The 20,478-nt window shown below is 47.9% G+C and overlaps 1 protein-coding gene and 1 long non-coding RNA gene across 6 annotated transcripts in view; one reads left to right on the top strand and one right to left on the bottom strand.

Moving 5' to 3' along the window:
* Positions 1 to 13,373, bottom strand: part of LOC140390115 (activin receptor type-1-like) — a 137,530-nt gene extending 124,157 nt beyond the window's left edge. For 3 of the 4 annotated variants that reach the window (XM_072475050.1, XM_072475041.1, XM_072475057.1), the window contains exon 1: positions 12,973 to 13,372. The gene's annotated coding sequence lies outside the window, so the exon portion shown is untranslated. Of the gene's footprint in view, positions 1 to 12,972 lie in introns of all 4 variants that reach the window. The other variant, XM_072475064.1, reaches the window with a different exon arrangement.
* LOC140390140 (uncharacterized) lies at positions 12,375 to 19,961 on the top strand. Of its 2 annotated transcripts, XR_011934567.1 has the most exons (4): positions 12,375 to 12,495; positions 14,222 to 15,354; positions 17,987 to 18,048; positions 18,581 to 19,961. It is a non-coding gene; the product is annotated as an uncharacterized lncRNA (long non-coding RNA). The 2 variants fall into 2 exon arrangements; XR_011934566.1 differs by having other exon boundaries at positions 17,987 to 19,961.
* Positions 19,962 to 20,478: the final 517 nt, after the last annotated feature.

Raw genomic sequence — 20,478 nt, 5'->3', positions numbered from 1 at the left:
AAAAATATTTAAAAGCAAAGGTCAGAGGGGGATGAGATTGTTGTTCTGTTTAGGGAAGTGGGGGGGGGGGGGGGGGGGAGGAGAAGGACTGTTGACAGGGGTGTGAGCTGTCGAAGTGCAATAAGGAGGGAGTTGGTGACAGTGGGAATCCGAGGGCGAGCCCGGAGGATTGCATGACATGGGCTGGGGGCTTGATCAGCTGGGGGTGGGGGCCTCTCATGCTGAATGGGCCAGTCAAACAGTCGCGCATGTTCGCGGACTAGGGGATTTTCACAGTAACTTCATTGCAGTGTTAATGTAAGCCTACTTGTGAATAATAAAGATTATTATTGTTACTTAAGGGGCTTAAAGGCGGATGTGGCATTTTTACAGGAAAAGCATTTGAAGATCGACGGCCAGATTAGGCTAGGTTGTAGTTTGTGGAGGCTGGGTAGGGCAAGTCTTCTTTTCAGGATTAGATGTGAAGACGCAGGGGGTGGCGGTGTTGATAAATAAGCGGGTACGTTAAAGGTAGGGAATATAGTGGCAGATTCGGGAGGGAAGGTTTGTGATGGTGAGCGGGAAATTGGAGGGGATGACAGTGGTCCTGGTGAACGTGTATGCCCCAAATTGGGATGATGTTGAACTCAAGAGGCAGATGTTGGGGAAGATCCCTGACCAGGACCTCGCACCGATTGTGGAAGGGGGGGGGGGCTTTAATACATTATCGAGCCAGGATTAAACCGGTCCAGTCCACGGTTGGGGAGGGTGTCCGCGGTGGCGAGGGAGCTGAAGGGTTTCATGGAGCACAGGGGGGGGGGGGGGGGGAAGAGGAACCAGTGGAGGTTCAGGAGGCGGAGGGCGAAGGAATTTTCACACTTCGCCCATGTGTACAGGGTGTACTCACGGATCGATTACTTTGTTGTGGATAAGACTGCTGGCGGGGTGGTCAACTTGGGGTACTCGCTGTAGCCACCTAAAATGGCTGATTCCCTATTAATTTGGCCAAAACCCGATTTAAAATGGCTCACCGAAAAGGCTGATGGGAAAGGCAGCCAACAGGACACAAACGGACAGCTGCAGACAGAATAGCGTATTCGGCTCTGGGGAAGTCGGCCCAGATCGATACTCAAGACCATTAGCAGCACATCAACCCAGACATCTGCAGTTTAATCGGCTATCCCCGGGAACAATTGCAACATATTAGCAATTGAATGCCGGGCCAGACCTGTCGGCGCCTGCAGTGGCCGAAACAAAGACAGGTGAATGACCACCCCCCGATCGAGGAATCGCCCCGTTATTGGATATATCGAACCCAGTGATTGGGAACAAGTCCAATCACTTGGGACTCAGGGTCAAGGGCCGCCCCGAGAGGCGGGAAGCCCCTGGGCCATATAAAGTAAGGAGCCAAGTTCAGATCGCTCTCTCTCTCTCCCTTCTTCTCCTGCTCGAGACCTTCGCAAGAACATCAACCAGAAACTAAGTTTGACTCCAGCGATCGCTACCCGATAAAGACTCCTAGCCATCGACCTGTATCAGCCTTTTTGAATCCCGCGGGCCAGATCCGATTCGATAAGCCATTCGTTTCCCTGACCTGGTGGGCCCTTCCTAAAGTGAAGTATTGGCCAGGAGTGATAGGTTTTGAAATAGATAGTAGGATTATTGTGTAAGCATTACTTGTTGTATATAATAAATGACCGTTGATTTCAATCTTACTAAGGGGTGTGCTGACTTATTAATCATAACTCGAGCTTGAACCACGTGGCGGTATCAGAAAGATACCTGGCGACTCGTGAGCAAAGGTGACATAATCAGAGCTAATAAACTAAGGCAACATCGGCGACTTTGGCCTCTGACCACGCGCCACATTGTGTGTACTTGGAAGTGGACCAGGTAATTGTCAAAAGTAGGCTTCAATTAAGTTAAAAGTCCCTAGTCCCCACATTCCAGCGCCTGTTCGGGGAGGCCGGTACTCTTGAGGTTTCTACCATTTACTGCATATTCCCTACCTGTATTAGACCTTCCAAGATGCATCACCTCACATTTGTCCGGATTAAACTCCATCTGCCATCTCTCTGCCCAAGTCTCCAAACAATCTAAATCCTGCTGTATCCTCGGACAGTCCTCATCGCTATCCGCAATTCCACCAGCCTTTGTGTCGTCCGCAAACTTACTAATCAGACCAGTTACATTTTCCTCCAAATCATTTATATATACTACAAACAGCAAAGGTCCCAGCACTGATCCCTGTGGAACACCACTGGTCACAGCCCTCCAATCAGAAAAGCATCCTTCCATTGCTACTCTCTGCCTTCTATGACCTAGCCAGTCCTGTATCCATCTTGCCAGCTCACCTCTGATCCAGTGTGACTTCATCTTTTGTACCAGTCTGCCATGAAAGACCTTGTCAAAGGCCTTACTGAAGTCCATATAGACAACATCAACCGCTCTACCTGCATCAATTATCTTTGTGACCTCCTCGAAAAACTCTTTCAAGTTAGTGAGACACAACCTCCCTTCACAAAACCGTGCTGCCTCTCGCTAATATGTCCACTTGCTTCCAAATGGGAGTAGATCCTGTCTCGAAGAATTCTCTCCAGTAATTTTCCTACCACTGGGAATGGGAGGTATCGGTCAACAAATGTTAAGCACTTATTGAATGGGATAATGATGCCTTCGAAGGAACAAAATGTGGAGGTCGCTATGGCCTTGGAGAAAGTCTTTGATCGGGTAGAATGGGAGTACCTGTGGGAAGTACTGGGATGGTTCGGGTTCGGGCAGGGGTTTGTGGATTGGGTCCGGCTGTTGTATAGAGTGCCGGAGCGAGTGCAAGGATGAATCGAGTGAGTTTGGGGTATTTCGGGCTACACCATGGGACAAGGCAGAGATGCCCACTCGCCCCATTGCTTCTTGCCACTGATCGAGTCACTGGCAATAGCACTGAGGGCACCAAGAAGTTGGAAAGGGATGGTGCGGGGGGTGGAGAACAGGGTCTCGTTATATGCCGATGATCTGCTGCTCTATATATCAGACCCACTGGGAGGTATCGGGGATCATGAACATTTTGAAGGAATTCAGTCAATTTTCCGGATACAAGTTAAACATAGGAAAGAGTGAGGTTTTTTGATCCAGGCAAGGGGGCAGTAGGTGAGGTTGGGCGAGCTGCCGTTTAAAGTGGTGGGAACGAACTTTAGGTACTTGGCATCCAGATGGTGCGGGGGTGGGGAGCAACTACACAAATTGAATTTGGCAAGCCTGGATGAGATGAAGGGGGATTTTAAGAGATGGGGCATGCCCCCGTTGTTGCTGGTGGGGCGCGTGCAGACCATGAAAATGACGGTACTCGCGAGGTTATTATTAGTTTTCCAGAACCTTCCGATCTTTATTCCAAAGCCCTTTTTTAGGAAAATTAACGCTTTGATCTCAGGGTTTGTGTGGGCAGGGAAATCCCCATAGGTAAAGAAAATGCTGTTGGAATGGGGTCACTGGTGTGTGTGTGTGGTGGGGGGGGGGGGGGGGGGGGGTGGACTGGCTTTTTCAAATATCATGAATTATTACTGGGCAGCGAATATAACCATGGTTAGGAAGTGGACTGTGGGGGAGGGGTCGGTGCTGGAGCAGATGGAGGCAGCCTCTTGTAAGGGCACAAGCTTAGGGGCATTGCTGATGTCGCCTCCGCCGTTTTTGCCGGTCAGTTACTCCACAAACCTGGTAGTGGTGGCAGCCCTGAGGATGTGGGGACAGTGGCGGCAGCATCTGAGATTGGAAGGTGCTTCGGTTTGGGCACCGATTTGTGGGAATCGTAGATTTGTACCAGGGGGGTTGGATGCGGGGTTCTGGGGATGGTGGCGGGCAGGGATCGAACGGTTCGGGGACCAATTTGTGGGGGGCAGCTTTTCAAGTTTAGAGGAATTGGAAAAGGAGTTTGAACTGCCCTGCGGGAATGGATTTCGGTACTTACAGGTACGGGACTATGTTAGAAAGCAGGTGCCGTCCTTTCCCAACCTGCAGGTGTCGAAAACAGGAATTGGCGAAGGCCGGGTGTCAGAGATATATAAGGAGTTAATGGTTTGGGAGGGAGCCCTGATAGAAGTTAAACGGAAGAGGGGGGAGGAGCTGTGGAGGGAAATGGAGGCTGGGTTGTGGGAGGAGCCTTTGAGAAGAGTGAATGCATCCTCCTCGTCTGCTGGGCTTACCCTTATTCAATTCAAAGTAGTCCACAGGACGCACATGACGGTGGCCAGAATGAACAGGTTCTTTGAGGGGGTGGAGGACAGGTGTGGGCAGTGCGCGGGAAGTCCCGCGAACCTCGTCACATGTTCTGGGCTTGTCAGAACCTGGGAGCATTCTGGCAGGGCTGGGTGGGGGGGGGGGGTGGGGGGGGTGGGGGGGGGGGGGGGTGGGGGGGGTGGGGGGTGGAAATCAAGTTCGCCTCGAGTGGGTCAGTGGCGGGGTGTGGGAGGGGGGGGCGGTTTGCCCAGAGAGGGAAACCGTTTATCGACTTCTTAAAGAATAGTTAAGACATCAGTAATGGGATGCCTTAATAAAAATATATATATATTTTTTTAAAAGAAACAGTTGTTAAGAACTGTGGTGCTGTCGATCCCAGCGCCGGCTCGCTGTCGGTGTGGAGTTTGCACTGTCTCCCAGTGTCTTACCCCCAACACCCAAATATGTGTAGGGTAGGTGGATTGGTCATGCTAAATTGACCCTTAATTGAAAAAAAAAATTTGGTACTCTAAATTTATAAGAAAAAAAAGGCTTGTAGCATTCTTGGGTTTTTCAATAGAGGATAGAGTATAAAAGCAAGGAGGTGATGCTGCACCTCAACAGATCATTGGTCAGACCACATATGGAGTATTGTGTTCAGTTCTGGTACCTTATTTAAAAAGGAAGGATGTTAAAGCTCTGGAGAGAGTACAGAGGAGATTTAATAAAATTATACCGAGAATGAGGAATTCTAGATGCAAGGATAGATCAAAGAAATTGGGCTTGTTCCCTTTGGGAGCAGAGAAGATTAAAAAGGGACCTTACTAAGGTGTTCAAAACGCTGAACAATTTTGGCAGGGTAAAGAAGGATATTCTGTTTCCTTTTTTTAATAAATTTAGTGTATCCAATTCATTTCTTTTCAAATTAAGTGGCAATTTTAGTGTGGCCAATCCACCTATCCTGCACATCTTTGGGTTGTGGAGTTGACACCACGCAGACACAGGGAGAATGTGCAAACTCCGCAGTCAGTGACCTCGGAGCCAGGATCGAACCCGGGTCATCGGCACCGTGAGGCAGCAGTGCTAACCGCTGTGCCACCGTGCTGCCCAGGATATTCTGTTTCCACTAGTTGGTATGTCAGTGACTAGGGGTCACAATTTCAAGATGGTCAGCAAGAGTTGGGGTTTGGAATGCTCTGCCTGGAAGGGTGGTGGAGGTGGATTCCATTGGACGTTTCAAGAGAGAGTTGGATCTATACTTGAAAGTGACAAATTTAATGGGCTACGGAGGTAGGGCTGGGGAATGGGACCAGCTCGGTTGCTCCTTTGGGATCCAGTGTGGACAAGATGGGCCAAATGGCCTCCTTCTGTGCTGTAAATAACAAACAATGGTGCACATTGCTGCCACTGTGAGCCAGTGGTGGAGTGAGTGAATGTTGAAGGTGGTGGATGGGATGCCAATCAAGCGAGCTGGTTTGTCTTGGATCTGTTGAGCTTCTCAAGTGTTCTGGGAGCTGCACGGCAAGACTGGCGAGTGAAGTGTATTTCATCAAACTCCTGACTTGTCTCATTAAACATTTGGTGGACAGGCTTTGGGGAGCCAGGAGGTGAGCTATTCACTGCAGAATTCCTATCATCTGCCCTGCTCTTGCAGCCACAATATTTATATGGCTACTTCAGTTTCTGGTCAATAATAATCCCCAGAATGTTGATGGTGATGTTTCAGACTGGGGCTGGTTTAGCACAGTGGGCTAAACAGCTGGCTTGTAATGCAGAACAATGCCAGCAGCGTGCGTTCAATTCCCATACCGGCCTCCCCGAACAGTCACCGGAATGTGGCGACTAGGGGCTTTTCACAGTAACTTCATTGAAGCCTACTTGTGACAATAAGCGATTATTATTATTAATGGCATCATTTAATGTCAAGGGGTGATGGTTAGGTTCTCTCTTGTTGGAGATGGCCATTCGCCTGGCACTTGAGTAGCGTGTAAGGTATTTGCCATTCATCAGTCCAAACACGAATATTGTCCAGGGCTTGCTGCATTTGGAACACTGACTGCTTCAGTAAAATAAGTAAATTCAAAAATATGAATTTAGATAACGCTCTTACGGTAAAATATTTTCAATATGTTGAGAAGAACAAATATAAAGGAACAACGCTCACAGTTTGATGGAAGAGTTAGGATTTGTTGAAAAATTAGTTCTAGGAAGGTTTTTAAAAGAGCAACTGAGAGGCAGTGGGAGGAATATTTGGAGAGTAGAGCTTTAAAAGGACTTGGCTCCTCCCTCTGCAACTGGATCCTCGACTTCCTGACCCACAGATCACAATCAGCAAGGATAAACAACAACATCTCCTCCACGACAGTCCTCAATACTAGGGCCCCGCCAGGCTGTGCACTTAGACCCCAACTATACTCCTTATACACACACGACTGCGTGGCAAAATTTGGCTCCAACGTTTGCTGATGACATGACTGTAGTGGGTCAGACCTCGAACAATGATGAGTCAGAATACAGGAGGGAGATAGAGAACCTAGTGGATTGGTGCAACGACAACAATCTCTCCCTCAACATCAGAAAAACCAAGGAGTGCCACGGTGGAGATGGTTGACAGCTTCAAATTCCTAGGTGTGCACATCACAAACAATCTGTCCTGGTCCACCCACGTCGACGCTACGACCAAGGAAGCACAACAGTGCCTATATGTCCTCAGGAAACTAAGGAAATTCGGCATGTCCACATTGATTCTTACCAAATTTTACAGATCATAGATCATGGAATTTACAGTACAGGAGGCCATTCGGCCCATTGAGTTTACACCAGCCCTTGGAAAGAGCACCCCACTTAAGCCCACGCCGCCACCCTATCCCGTAACCCAGTAACCTGCACATCTTTGGACTGTGGGAGGAAACCGGAGCACCCAGAGGAAACCCACGCAGACACAGGGAGAACGTGCAGACTCTGCACAGACAGTGAGCCAAGCCGGGAATCCCACCTGGGACCCTGGAGCTGTGAAGCAACTGTGCCAACCACTGTGCTACCCTAACTGGATAGAGGTCCCTCATCCTTGTGATGCCTAGGAGAAGCAAAGCAGGGAAAGAATCAGCCCGAACTTCAACTGCTCACTCAGATTCTGAAGTCGCCCATAGATCAACCGGAGTCAAGATGGCAATGGCACCTTCTTCTCCAGCCACACCTCTAACAGCCGAAAGACTCAGCAAAATTTTGGCAGTTGAGCTTGAAAAATATCGACAATACTCGACTTTGGATCTTAAAAGATCAGTCTTTGTCCTTATTCATTCAGTTCTCAAGATCACCGGCCAGACCGTCAAAGTACAAGGAGCACAATCAAGGATATGGAGTCTGCATTGTCTGAGTATAGTGATACAATCACCTCCTTGGAGTCCGCCCTTGACACTGTGATCAAAGATAACAAGATTGGGCAGCACGGTGGCGCAAGTGGTTAGCACTGCAACCTCACAGCGCCGAGGTCCCAGGTTCGATCCTGGCTCTGGGTCACTGTCTGTGTGGAGTTTGCACATTCTCCCCGTGTTTGTGTGGGTTTCACCCTCACAACTCATAAATGTGCAGGCTAGATGGATTGGCCATGATAAATTGCCCCTTAATTGGAAAAAATGAATTGGGTACTCAAAAAAAAAAAAAATTTTAATGGATTACAAGACATTAACATCCAAGCTGGACGACCTGAAGAACTGATCCAGAAGGCAAAATATTTGTGTTGTGGGATTACCAGAGGGGATCGAAGGCCGCATCCCCACTTTGTTTTCTCAGACCTGTTCCACAAAATGGTGGGTGAGAGTGTACTTCCATCCACCCCCCAGAATTAGACTGCATCCACTGTTCACTTCAACCCAAACCTTAGTCTGGAGATCCTCCTCATCCTGTAATTGCAAGGTTTCCCAGCTTTAAGGAGAAGGGGTTGGTGCTTTGATGGGCAAGAGAGCACCGGGATTTGCACCAATAGAAGCACCCTATCTGCTGCATCACAGCCTGATATGTCAACTGCTCAGCCCAAGACTGTAAGAAACTATAGAGTAGTGAACACAGCCCCGTCCATCACACAAACCCGCCTCCCATCCATTGACTCTGTCTACACCTCCACTGCCTTGGGAAAATGGGCAGGATAATCAAAGACCCTTCCCACTCGGGTTATTCTCTTTCAACTTCTTCCATCGGGCAGGAGGTACAAAATCTGAGAACACGCACTAAACAGGTTCAAAAACGGCTTCTACCCCGCTGTTACAAGACTCCTAAGTAACCCTCTTATGGACTGAACTGATCTCTTCACACGTCTTCTCTACTGAGTAGTACTACACTCTGTATGCTCAATCAATGCCTGTGCCTATGTATTTACATTGTGTATTTATGTGTGTCCTATGTTTTTTCATGTATGGAATGATTTGGCTGGACTGTATACAGAACAAAGTTTAAGTTTTCACTGTACCTCGGTACACATGACAATAAATCAAATCCAAAAGGTCTGTAACTAATGTAAGGAAAAGAGAAAGGGCTATGCATATACAGAAGGGCTGAGTCAGAGGACCAAAGGTTGTAGAAAACATCACAAGGCTCTAAGAGGTTAGAGAAATTGGTTGGGCAAGATCGTGAAGGCAGTTAATGAATGGACATAATGTTGTGGGAGAGAAAGCCAGTGCAGATCAACAAGGACTGATGATGGTTGAGTGAAATATAATGAAGGGAAAATATGAGTTTTGGATAATAATTAGTGTTTATGGAGAGTTGAGAATGGGTGTGGGGACTTTGAAAAAAGGTGAACCAGGAATGGCGAAGCATGGTTCAAGTTTTCAGTGACAATGGGGCAGAGAGTGCAAAAATAGGAAAAACATTGTAAAGTACAAATAAGCTGTTTTTCTGAATGTCAAAATATTGAGCTTGAAGTTTGGCTCTAGATAAAACAGGATGGTGAAGTGTTCTACAGCATGAATCAGTGCTTGGTTAAGTGACAGAATCAGTGGCAAGGAGAACAGTTTATTGTTGGAGCCAAATTCCATCTTCTGGCTGTTCAATTGGAATAAATTGCAATTTATCCACAACTTTATATCAAACAGATAGGCTGAGAGCACAGTGTAGAAATCGAGGAAAGTGGTGAAGACAGGGCTGGGTATTGACATATATATGTCGCCTTGACCAAGTAGCAGCTGAGGAATAGAAGCTGATAGAATGATTGAAGACAAAATTTTCCTGCGATGTCAGTAGAAGAGAAAATATTCTGGGGTGAAGGATCAAGATGGCAGGGCATTACGAAAAGGCGAGGTAAAAGATGAAAAAGAGATGGAGGACAAGACAGCAGTGCAAAGGAAATGGGAGCAAGATAGGGAAATGAGAGAGAGAAAGAAGCACAGTTTAGATTACATAGACAGTGGCAGAAAGGGAACATGATGCAGACGTTGAAAGGAAATGATCAATCCAATTGTAGGGCAGCATGGTGGTTCGCACTGCAGTCTCACAGCGCCAGGGACCCAGGTTCAATTCCGACCTCCGCTGACTGTGTGGAGTTTGCAATTGCTCCCCGTGTCTGCCTGAGGTTTCCTCCCACAGTCCAAAGATGTGCAGGTTGTCTGGAGACTTGGGCGGAGAGATGGCAGATGGAGTTTAACCTGGACAAATGTGAGGTAATGCATTTTGGAAGGGCTAATGCAGGTAGGGAATATACAGTGAATAGTAGAACCCTCAAGAGTATTGAAAGTCAAAGAGATCTAGGAGTACAGGTCCACAGATCACTGAAAGGGGCTACACAGGTGGAGAAGGTAGTCAAGAAGGCATACGGCATGCTTGCCTTCATTGGCCGGGGCATTGAGTATAAGAATTGGCAAGTCATGTTGCAGCTGTATAGAACCTTAGTTAGGCCACACTTGGAGTATAGTGTTCAATTCTGGTCGCCACACTACCAGAAGGATGTGGAGGCTTTAGAGAGGGTGCAGAAGAGATTTACCAGAATGTTGCCTGGTATGGAGGGCATAAGCTATGAGGAGCGATTGAATAAACTCGGTTTGTTCTCACTGGAACGAAGGAGGTTGAGGGGCGACCTGATAGAGGTATACAAAATTATGAGGGGCATAGACAGAGTGGATAGTCACAGGCTTTTCCCCAGGGTAGAGGGGTCAATTACTAGGGGGCATAGGTTTAAGGTGAGAGGGGCAAAGTTTAGAGTAGATGTACGAGGCAAGTTTTTTACGCAGAGGGTAGTGGGTGCCTGGAACTCACTACCGGAGGAGGTAGTGGAGGCAGGGACGATAGGGACATTTAAGGGGCATCTTGACAAATATATGAATAGGATGGGAATAGAAGGATACGGACCCAGGAAGTGTAGAAGATTGTAGTTTAGTCGGGCAGTATGGTCGGCACGGGCTTGGAGGGCCGAAGGGCCTGTTCCTGTGCTGTACATTTCTTTGTTCTTTGTTCTTTGTTGTTAGGTGGATTGGCCAGGCTAAATTGCCTCTTAGTGTCCAATGGTCAGGTGGGCTTACAGGCATGGGGGGGGGGGTTCGGAGAGTCGGTGCCGACTCGATGGGCTGGATGGCCTCTTTCTGCACGGCAGGGATTCTAAAATTCAACACCCGAGGCCTGACTTGAGGGACAATATAGCAAGCAGCAATGGAAGGGGTCTGGTTAGGAGGCAGCTGATGAGCAGAATTTGATCCAGGGGAATGAATGTGTGATCCGGTAACATGGTGAGCGGTCAGGCTCAAACCTTAAACCAGAAAATTCAGTCCAAAAGCCTGCAGAACAGAGCCCAAGGAAACCTCTGCCTAAAGTAGAACCAGGCAACATGCCTCAATGACTACCATCCGGTGGCCCTGACTTCAGTCGTAATGAAGTGCTTTGAGAGGTTGATCATGAAGCACATCACCTCAATACTCCCAGAACGCCGAGATCCACTGCAATTCGCATACCGCTGCAACCGGTCCACGGCAGATGCCATTTCCATGGCCCTACACTCATCCCTAGAGCATCTCGACAACAAGGACTCCTACATCAGACTCCTATTTATTGACTACAGCTCCGCCTTCAACACCCTAATCCCTGTCAAGCTCATATCAAAGCTCCAAAACCTAGGACTTGGCTCCCCACTCTGCAACTGGATCCTCGATTTTCTGACCAACAGACCACAATCAGTAAGAATGAACAACAACACCTCCTCCACAATAGTCCTCAATATCGGGGCCCCGTAAGGCTGCGTACTTAGCCCCCTACTCTACTCCCTGTAGACAAACGACTGCGTGGCAAAATTTGGTCCCAACTCCATCTCCAAGTTGCTGACGATACGACCATAGTGGGCCGGATCTCAAATAATGATGAGTCAGAATACAGGAGGGAGATAGAGAACCTAGTGGAGTGGTGCAGCGACAACAATCTCTCCCTCAATGCCAGCAAAACTAAAGAGCTGGTCATTGACTTCAGGAAGCAAAGTACTGTACACACCCCTGTCAGCATCAACGGGGCAGAGGTGGAGATGGTTAGCAGTTTCAAATTCCTAGGGGTGCCCATCTCCAAAAATCTGTCCTGGTCTACCCATGTCGACGTTACCACCAAGAAAGCACAACAGCGCCTACACTTCCTCAGGAAACTAAGGAAATTTGGCATGTCCACATTAACCCTTCCCAACTTTTACAGATACACCATAGAAAGCATCCTGTCTGGCTGCATCAGTGCCTGGTATGGCAACTGCTCAGCCCAGGACCGCAAGAAACTTCAGAGAGTCGTGAACACCGCCCAGTCCATCACACAAACCTGCCTCCCATCCATTGACTCCATCTACACCTTCCGCTGCCTGGGGAAAGCGGGCAGCATAATCAAAGACCCCTCCCACCCGGCTTACTCACTCTTCCAACTTCTTCCATCGGGCAGGAGATACAGAAGTCTGAGAACACGCACAAGCAGACTCAAAAACAAGCTTCTTCCCCGCTGCTATAGACTTCTAAATGACCCTCTTATGGACTGACCTCATTAACACTAACCCCTGTATGCTTCATCCAATGCTGGTGCTTATGTATTTACATGTATACCTTGTGTTGCCCTATTATGTATTTTATTTTATTCCCATGTACTTACTGATCTGTTGAGCTGCTCGCAGTAAAATACTTTTCACTGTACCGCGGTACACGTGACAATAAACAAATCCAAATCCGATGATACTTAAATGCAGGCAGAGCATAAGCGCGGCCAAAGCAAGTAAACTCATTTGAGGCGAGCACAGCAATCCAGTCCTCCGATGAAGAACGAGTTTAAAATCATTGGATGCCCCTCCCCCCGCTAATATCACAGGTTGGTCATTTCAGTATTGTTACATTTGTGGGTGTGGGTGTGACAACGTTCTGCTGTGATGGGGAACAGAAATTTCAGAAAGCAAAGTTATATAATCGAAAGTGGACAGTAATGCCCCCCCCCCCCCCCCCCCAAAGGGGCCAGGAGGAATCTAATTCAATAGCAGGCCGCCATTTAAACAAGAGGAGGAGAAACATACTAGCTGGGGGGAGCTGGCTCCTGTGGTTACCCTGCTGCAGAAAGATTTCAAACATGGCTTTCCGATGCGGAGCAGCCGGCACCACTCCAGCCTGCTAAGTTGGGCGACTGTTATCAGAGGGAGCAGTCGGGGGGGGGGGGGGAAGGGAGACATTAACTTTGCCGACCCCCCCCCCCCCCAACAATGTGGACTCGGAAGTTATCGAGTGAAAACATTCCAAACCCCCCACCCCCAAGGCTCTGCACAGGAAAGGGACTCGCTTGTCTCCCCAAACTTACCCAGACGAACTCAAAACTCCCCTTTGGGGGAAGTCGGCATCGATCCAAACTTTTAACCGCACTTGGCCGCCACCCGAAAGAAATATTCGGCCAGGGGCCTGAAGCAGAGGGGTCAAAAGGAAAAGCTCCCGGAGACGGCGCGGACCCCCCAGCGTAGTGTTAGCCGAATTCAACTGGCATCGCTTTTCCCGGAACTCCCAAGTTTTGTTCTGTCGCGATGGCTGGATTTCCCCTCGAGTCAAGGAGTTGTAAAGCTGCCGACCTCACGCGTATTCCTCCTCTCCTCCCTGTGGAGAGTCAATCTCTCACTTTGGCTAGTTCCAGACTGTAATTAACAAACCCATTACCGCATCATTTCCTCTTTGTCCAATTTCCCCAAGCAGACACCCAAGGGTGGGGTTGGGAGAGATATTGTCTGGGGAGGGGAACACTCGGGTCGAATTCATTATCAGACACCCTCTGTTCATACTTTCTGTTGCTCATGTCGGGATTGCAATTTTTTAATTTCGATTATCTCCCATGATAAAGTTCATCATGAAGTATCTTTCTTTCAAGTCTTCTGCAACTAGGAATCGATCAGCTCCTTCCTCAGGTGAATCCGGAGGAAGGAGCTATGCTCCGAAATTGCTTTCTGCAATTTCACCTGAGGAAGGAGCTGTGCTCTGAAAGCTAGTGATTCGAAACAAACCTGTTGGACTTTAACCTGGTGTTGTAAGACTTCTTATCATAAACAATAAAGGTGACCAGACTGTGTTGATTACAGTACATTAGTGTGAAAGTGCATTGATAATGGACGATCATGTCAAATTATGTCCTGATTAAGTAATTTTGGGGGAATATTTTTACCACTGTCATACAGATCAATATTCCATAATTCTACATATCTCTGTCCGTCACCGACCTTGGTTTTCTATTAAGGGAATTAAAAACTTGTCTCAAAAATCTTCCAGCTCGTTTCAAATCATTTACAAAAGTGACCATTTCGACCATGTCACATCCCAACAAAGACAAATTGGATTTTGGATTGAGAAAAATAAATCATTTGTCTGTTTTGATTCTCATTTCAAAAATAAGGTACAGGAACACTGAACATCCTTCCTCTCGCAGTAACAAAAATAAACTACTTTGAATTGGTCACTTCAAACAAAGGTTCTAAAATCCATGATGTAGCTTACGTAACTTATTGCCAAAGAAAAACTGCTTTGTTGATGATTTTCTTCATTCGATTTTTATTCCTTTCTGTTGGCAGGTGCCCTGACCTCTTGGGGATCCTGCCATCCAGTAAAAGTTCCATCCAGAATTTGACAGTGACAAGGGCATTAAAAGTACAGTGGGGCAGTTATTAAATGGATAATTAAGGTCATCCTAGTGATGGACTAGATTTAGAGGCATGAAATGGTGAGAGGATTTGTGTGTGAGAGTCGTGGGGTGGCTTTTTCCAAGGGCGTTTGACAGCAGTGGGGTGGCTGGAGGCAGATGAGGTCATGATTAATGAGAATCCTGTTGACAATAGAGATCTCAGATATCTTCAGGTCACGTATGGAGGGTGAGAGCTAAGGAGGTAAGATGGGGCAGGAATTTGATTGTGATGTGAGACTGTGTGCGCAGATGGAGGTTGAATTCACCAATGTGAAGCCGAGTGGATGCAGTCAGGAATGAGAAGAGGGAGGATTGCACTGCGGGGGTGGGGGTCCAGGGTAGTGGTCCAGGGAGAGAGGAGATGAGGAATAATTTGAAGGTGAAATGGTGAGGAAGGAAAAAGTTGAGGCATTTGAATGCAAAGAATGAGTTCAGAGTATGGGAGGACAGATTGAGATGGATACCACAACAGCAGTTAATGGGGGGAAGGGATCCGAGATTGAGAAGGACCAGGATATTCTGAAGAGAAGTGTGAAAGTAAAGGTGCATTTGTAGGCCCGAGATGGAGAATAATCTGGAATTCTTGTGCAGAGGCTGTAGTCGGGGGTCTGCAAGGAGGTTAGGTCGCGGTTGAAGAGTTATTCAGTGAGCTTGTGGTCACTGGTTTAGGCCAAGGTAGCAGAAATAATGAAGCAAACATCACCTGAAACCTACGGAATTCCCGAGTGTATGGGTTGGAGCAGCAGCAGGGAAAATTCAGTGAGTAGCTATAGTGTAGTCTCGAAACAGTTTACAATTTATAGAGTTCTCATCAGGAAAATGCGCCTGCAGATCACAACATCACTGATATTTAGTGCTGAGGTGTGCTAGCCAATGACTGAGAACAAGCTGGTGCGAACTGGGTGCAAGGATGCTGTGATCGGAAAAGGCCTAAATCATACCTATCATTGGGCCCCCAGGCCTCATTTTCATCAAACTGATGGTCGGTGGACTCAGAAGCGGCAGCTCCAGTAAGCTCGCTAGGTAAGAGGACTTGAAGATTAAGCTGTTGCATTGCCAACAGTGACCCTTGGATAAGTTCCTGACATAAAGAGAACTGGGAGATGCATGTCTGCAAGTTGGCAGCAGCTGCAACTGTGGCAAGTGGCAGCCATCGAGAAGGGAATGTCCAAGGACCCAGAACATTGCGGGTCATACAGGCCGATTTCGCTTTTAAACGTGGATGCCAAATTGCTAGCTAAGATTCTGGCCAAAAGAATTGAGGATTGCGTCCCAGGGGTGATAGAGAAAGACCAGACTGGGTTTGTTAAAGGCAGACAACTCAATACCAAAGTCCAGAGACTTTTGAATATTACTATGATGCCCTCAGAGGGAGGGGAGGCGGAGGTGGTAACAGCGATGGACGCAGAGAAAGCCTTTGACCGGGTGGAGTGGGAAAACCTGTGGGAAACGCTGGGGAGATTCGGGTTTGGTGAGGGCTTTATTGGCTGGGTGAAATTGCTGTACCAGGCGCCTGTAGCAAGTGTATGTACAAACCGGCTGAGGTCGGGGTACTTCGAGCTTCACCAGGGAACGAGGCAGGGGTGCCCCCTCTCCCCATTACTATTTTCCCTAGCTATAGAACCGCTAGCTATGGCGCTGAGAGCCTCGAGGAACTGGCGGGGACTGGTTCGGGGGGTGGGGGGTGGGGGGGGGGGGCGGATAATCGGGTCTCGCTATACGCAGATGATTTGCTCCTGTACATTTCATACCCTGTGAAGGGGATGGGGGAGGTTCTGCGGATCCTAAGGGATTTTGGTAGTTTTTCAGGGTACAAACTGAACATGGGAAAGAGCGAGTTGTTGTGATCCAGGCCAAGGGGCAGGAGGCGAGACTGAAAGAGCTGCCACTCAGGATGATAGAAAAAAGTTTTTGTTACCTGGGTATACCGGTGGCCAGGAAATGGGATGCCCTGCACAGGCTCAACCTGACCCGGTTGGTGGAGCAAATGGAAGGGGATTTTATAAGGTGGGACATGCTCCCGCTGTCACTGGCAGGGAGGGTGCCAACCGTGAAAATGACTGTCCTCCCCAGATTTTTGTTTGTCTTTCAGTGCCTCCCCATCTTCACTCCTCAGGCCTTTTTTAAGCGGGTGAGTAGGATCATTCCGGGCTTTGTATGGGCGAATAAGACCCCGCGAGTAAGGAGATCGCTGTTCGAGCGCAGGCGGGGTTGGGAGGGGGGCTGGGGGGGGGGGGGGGGGGGGGGGGGTGGGGGCGGTTGACGCTGCCAAACTTTCGCAACTACTACTGGGTGGCCAATATAGCTATGATTAGGAAGTGGGTGATGGGGGGGGTACTAGTCTGGGAGCTTTGATAACGGCTCCTTTGCCGTTCTCGCTGACCCGTTACTCCACAAGTCTGGTGGTCACGGTGGCGACACTGTGGATCTGGGGACAGTGGAGGAGGTACAAAAAGGTGGAGGGAGCGTCGGTCTAGACCCCGATATGTAACAACCACAGGTTTGTCCCGGGTAGGATGGATGGTGGGTTCCAGAGCTGGCAGAGGGCAGGCATCAGAAGGATGGGGGATCTGTTCACAGATGGAAGCTTTCCCAGTTTGAAGGCGCTGGAGGACAAATTTAATCTGCCGCCAGGAAACGCCTTTAAATATCTGCAAGTACGAGCCTTCCTGAAAAAACAGGTAGTGACCTTTCCGACGCTGTCGCCACTGAGGATACAGGACAGGGTGGGGGGGGGTGTCGGATATCTACCAGGAGCTACAGGAGGCAGAGGAAACCCCGGTGGAGGAGCTCAAGGGCAAGTGGGAGGAGGAGCTAGGTGAGGAGTTGGAAGCGGGTCTGTGGGCAGAGGTCCTGGGCAGGGTTAATTCCTCCTCATCATGTGCCAGGCTCACTCTAATTCAATTTAAGGTGGTCCACCAGGCACACATGACGGCAGCGAGAATGAGCAAGTTTTTGGGGGTAGAAGACAGTTGTATGAGGTGCAAGGGCAGCCCTGCAAACCATGTCCACATGTTTTGGGCATGCCCGGAGCTTAGAGAGTTCTGGCAAGGGTTCGCGAGGGCAATGTCCAAGGTGCTTAACACACGGGTGGTGCCGAGTCCAGAGATAGCGATCTTTGGAGTGTCAGAAGACCCGGGAGTTCAGGGGGCAAAAGAGGCCGACGTCTTGGCCTTTGCCTCCCTAGTAGCCTGGAGACGGATTTTATTAATGTGGAGGGACTCAAAGCCCCCGAGTGTAGGGACTTGGGTTAACGACATGGCTGGGTTTCTCAGCCTCGAGAAAATAAAGTTTGCCTTAAGAGGGTCTACGCTAGGGTTCTCTCGGAGGTGACAGCCGCTCGTCGACTTTCTCGGGGAAAATTCAAATGTCAGCAGCAGCAGCAATTCGGGGGGGGGGGTGCTTCATTGGGATGGTGTGGGAAGACTGAGTCGTGTGGGGTAATGCCTATTTATTTGTTATTGTATATTCACTTTTTGCACAATGTTAATGTTCACTCTAGTTTGTTTTATTATTATTGTTACTACTGTTTTATTATGAAAAATTCTGCAAAACCTTATTAAAAATACTTTTTTTTTAAAAGAGAGAAGGGAATGTACCATTAGTGATCGCAAAGGGGGATTGAGGTTTTCTAATCTACTCTTCTGAATTTCAGGTGAAATAATGGCTTGTGAAAGTCAATCTGCCAGTCAATTCAACTATTGAGTTCTGAATGTGGTAAGAAGCCCTGCATGGTCAAACCGATCTGTCACCCTTCTTATCCACTAGGGCATCAAACATTAATAATAACCTTTATTGTCACAAATATTAACACTGCAATGAAGTTACTGTGAAAATCCCTTGTTGCCACATTCCGGCGCCTGTTTGGATACACAGAGACAGAATTCAGAATGTCCAAATTACCTAACAGCACGTCTTTCGGGACTTGTGGGAGAAAACCGGAGCACCCAATGGAAACCCACACAGACACGGGGTGAACGTGCAGACTGCACACAGTCAATGACCCAAGCCGGGAATCAAACCTGGGACCCTGGAACTGTGAAGAAACTGCTAACAACTGTGCTACCGTGCTGCAGTGCTCAGTTGGCATATCATTCAATGCCACAACATTGCTTAATGCGCCACTCATAACTAATTCTGTGCGCGCTTCACACCTGACACCACTGCGTCACTCTATAGTTCCTTGCTGCAAGCTTGAATTTGGAATTCCTGATCTTGTGATTGATTGTGGATTCCTGTCTCTTTGCAGAAATCCCTCTCCCCAAAAGAGCAGCAGGATCAGAAAAGGACTCCAGCTGTATGCAGTCTGATTAGATACAAAAGGAGTGCCTTTGTGAACTGGAGGAAGCTGTTTGAAGAGGGAAAGTGGCTCTGTTAATGGGGGGGAGGATTGAATGGTCGGAAGGGGATGATCGTCTGTAAACTGGGAGGCAAAATGTTCCTGTATGAACTCAGAGTATTAATGGAGAGGGTGGGTGGCATCCGTAGATTTTGAGCAAACAATGATGAAGTTAGTTGTTGAATAATGACAAACCCAAATGTCACTTAGCTTTTGATATTTAAATTTCTACTCATTGCGAAGTTAAAAAATGTTCAAACGCTAATTAGATTGAACAATTTGTGGTGTAAATATTGAAAAATTTACAAAATGCTACACCAGTAGACCTACATTCCTAAACAAATATGCCAGTAAACATGGTGTGTAGGGGTAGACCCTCATATGTAATTGTATACAGATAAGTGGGGCTGGTGAAGGTGAGGGGTCTGTATTTGGATGAAGGGTTCGCCAGTCTGGAGGAGCTAAGGGAGCGGGTAGAGCTGCTGAGGAGGAGTGAGTTCAGGTATTTGCAGGTTAGGAACTTTGCACAAAAGGTTTGGAGGGGGTTCCCTAGGTTGCCTAGATACACCCTGCTGGAGCGACTGCAGCTTCCAAATGTGGAAGGGGAGAGAAGAATTTGGGATATATACAAGTGGCTGGGGAAGCAGGGAGGCGAGTGAGTGGTGAAGATCAAGGAGAAATGGGAAGGGGAGTTGGGAGGGGAGATCAATTGGGAGTATGGAGTGAGGCACTGCTTAGTGTAAACGGGACCTCCTCTTGTGCAAGGATGAGCCTGAAGCAGTTTAAGGTGGTGCACAGGGTGCATATGACTCGGGCGAGAATGAGTAGGTTCATTCATAGGGTAGCAGATTGTGGTGGTATGTATTAGGGGTAATACGGTACACCTCGTGTCGACAGGCTATTGGTGGAGGGATGCCAGGTCCTGATAGGATCTGCCACCTACTGGACTCCACCCAGAAATGCCGGTATAAGAACCCAGTTTTTCCCTCCATTTCCCTCAGCTGCTGCATTCTGTATCCACGCTGCTGGGGATAAAGTTCTGCTTAATAAAGCCTTCAATTGACATTACCTCAAACTGCCTCACGTCATATTGACGGTGCTACACAGATGAGTGTGAGAGGTGTGGGCGGGGCCAGCGAATCACAAGCACATGGCCTTCACCTCTCTGATTGCACAGCGGCGAATTTTATTGGAGTAGCGGTTGGCATCACCACCGGGGATAGCGCCTTGGTTGCGTGACCTGCATGACTTCCTGTGGTTGGAGAAGATAAAGTATGCGTTACGGGGCTCTGCAGCGGGGTTTGAGAAAAGGTGGGGGGGCGTTTGTGACCGTGTTTGAGGAGCTGTTTGTCGCGGGGGGTGGGGGGGGGGGTAGTGATCTCTGATTTATCAATAAACATGATCAGTGTATGTAAAACTAGTACAGTCAATTCAACACTAGATGTCTCACTATCAAATGATATAAAAAGGACTTTCCCGCTCTTTCTGAGAGAGTGTGCTTCAGGATAGTGAACAGACAAGACATAGAATAGCTAGAGAGAGAGGTTATAAGTTATTTCATTATTACATTATACAGTTATCTTTACTGTATTTTATTTTTTTTAACCAGTTGAGTATTAAGTAAAAAGGACTCACAAATATTATTTATATTACGCAATAAATTAGTTCATCTTTACAAGAAGACTATTGTTCATTTCATCAACTTGGCTGGTTCAAAGAGTAATATATTATATGACACAAGGTGATATAACAGGGGGAGGGAAAAGGGAAAACATTTGTACAGACTGTATAGTTGATTGCTGGGAAGT

Source organism: Scyliorhinus torazame, chromosome 2 (genome assembly GCF_047496885.1).
Source record: "Scyliorhinus torazame isolate Kashiwa2021f chromosome 2, sScyTor2.1, whole genome shotgun sequence".
Lineage (NCBI taxonomy): Eukaryota > Metazoa > Chordata > Chondrichthyes > Carcharhiniformes > Scyliorhinidae > Scyliorhinus > Scyliorhinus torazame.
This window is presented reverse-complemented; position numbering and strand designations above follow the sequence as displayed.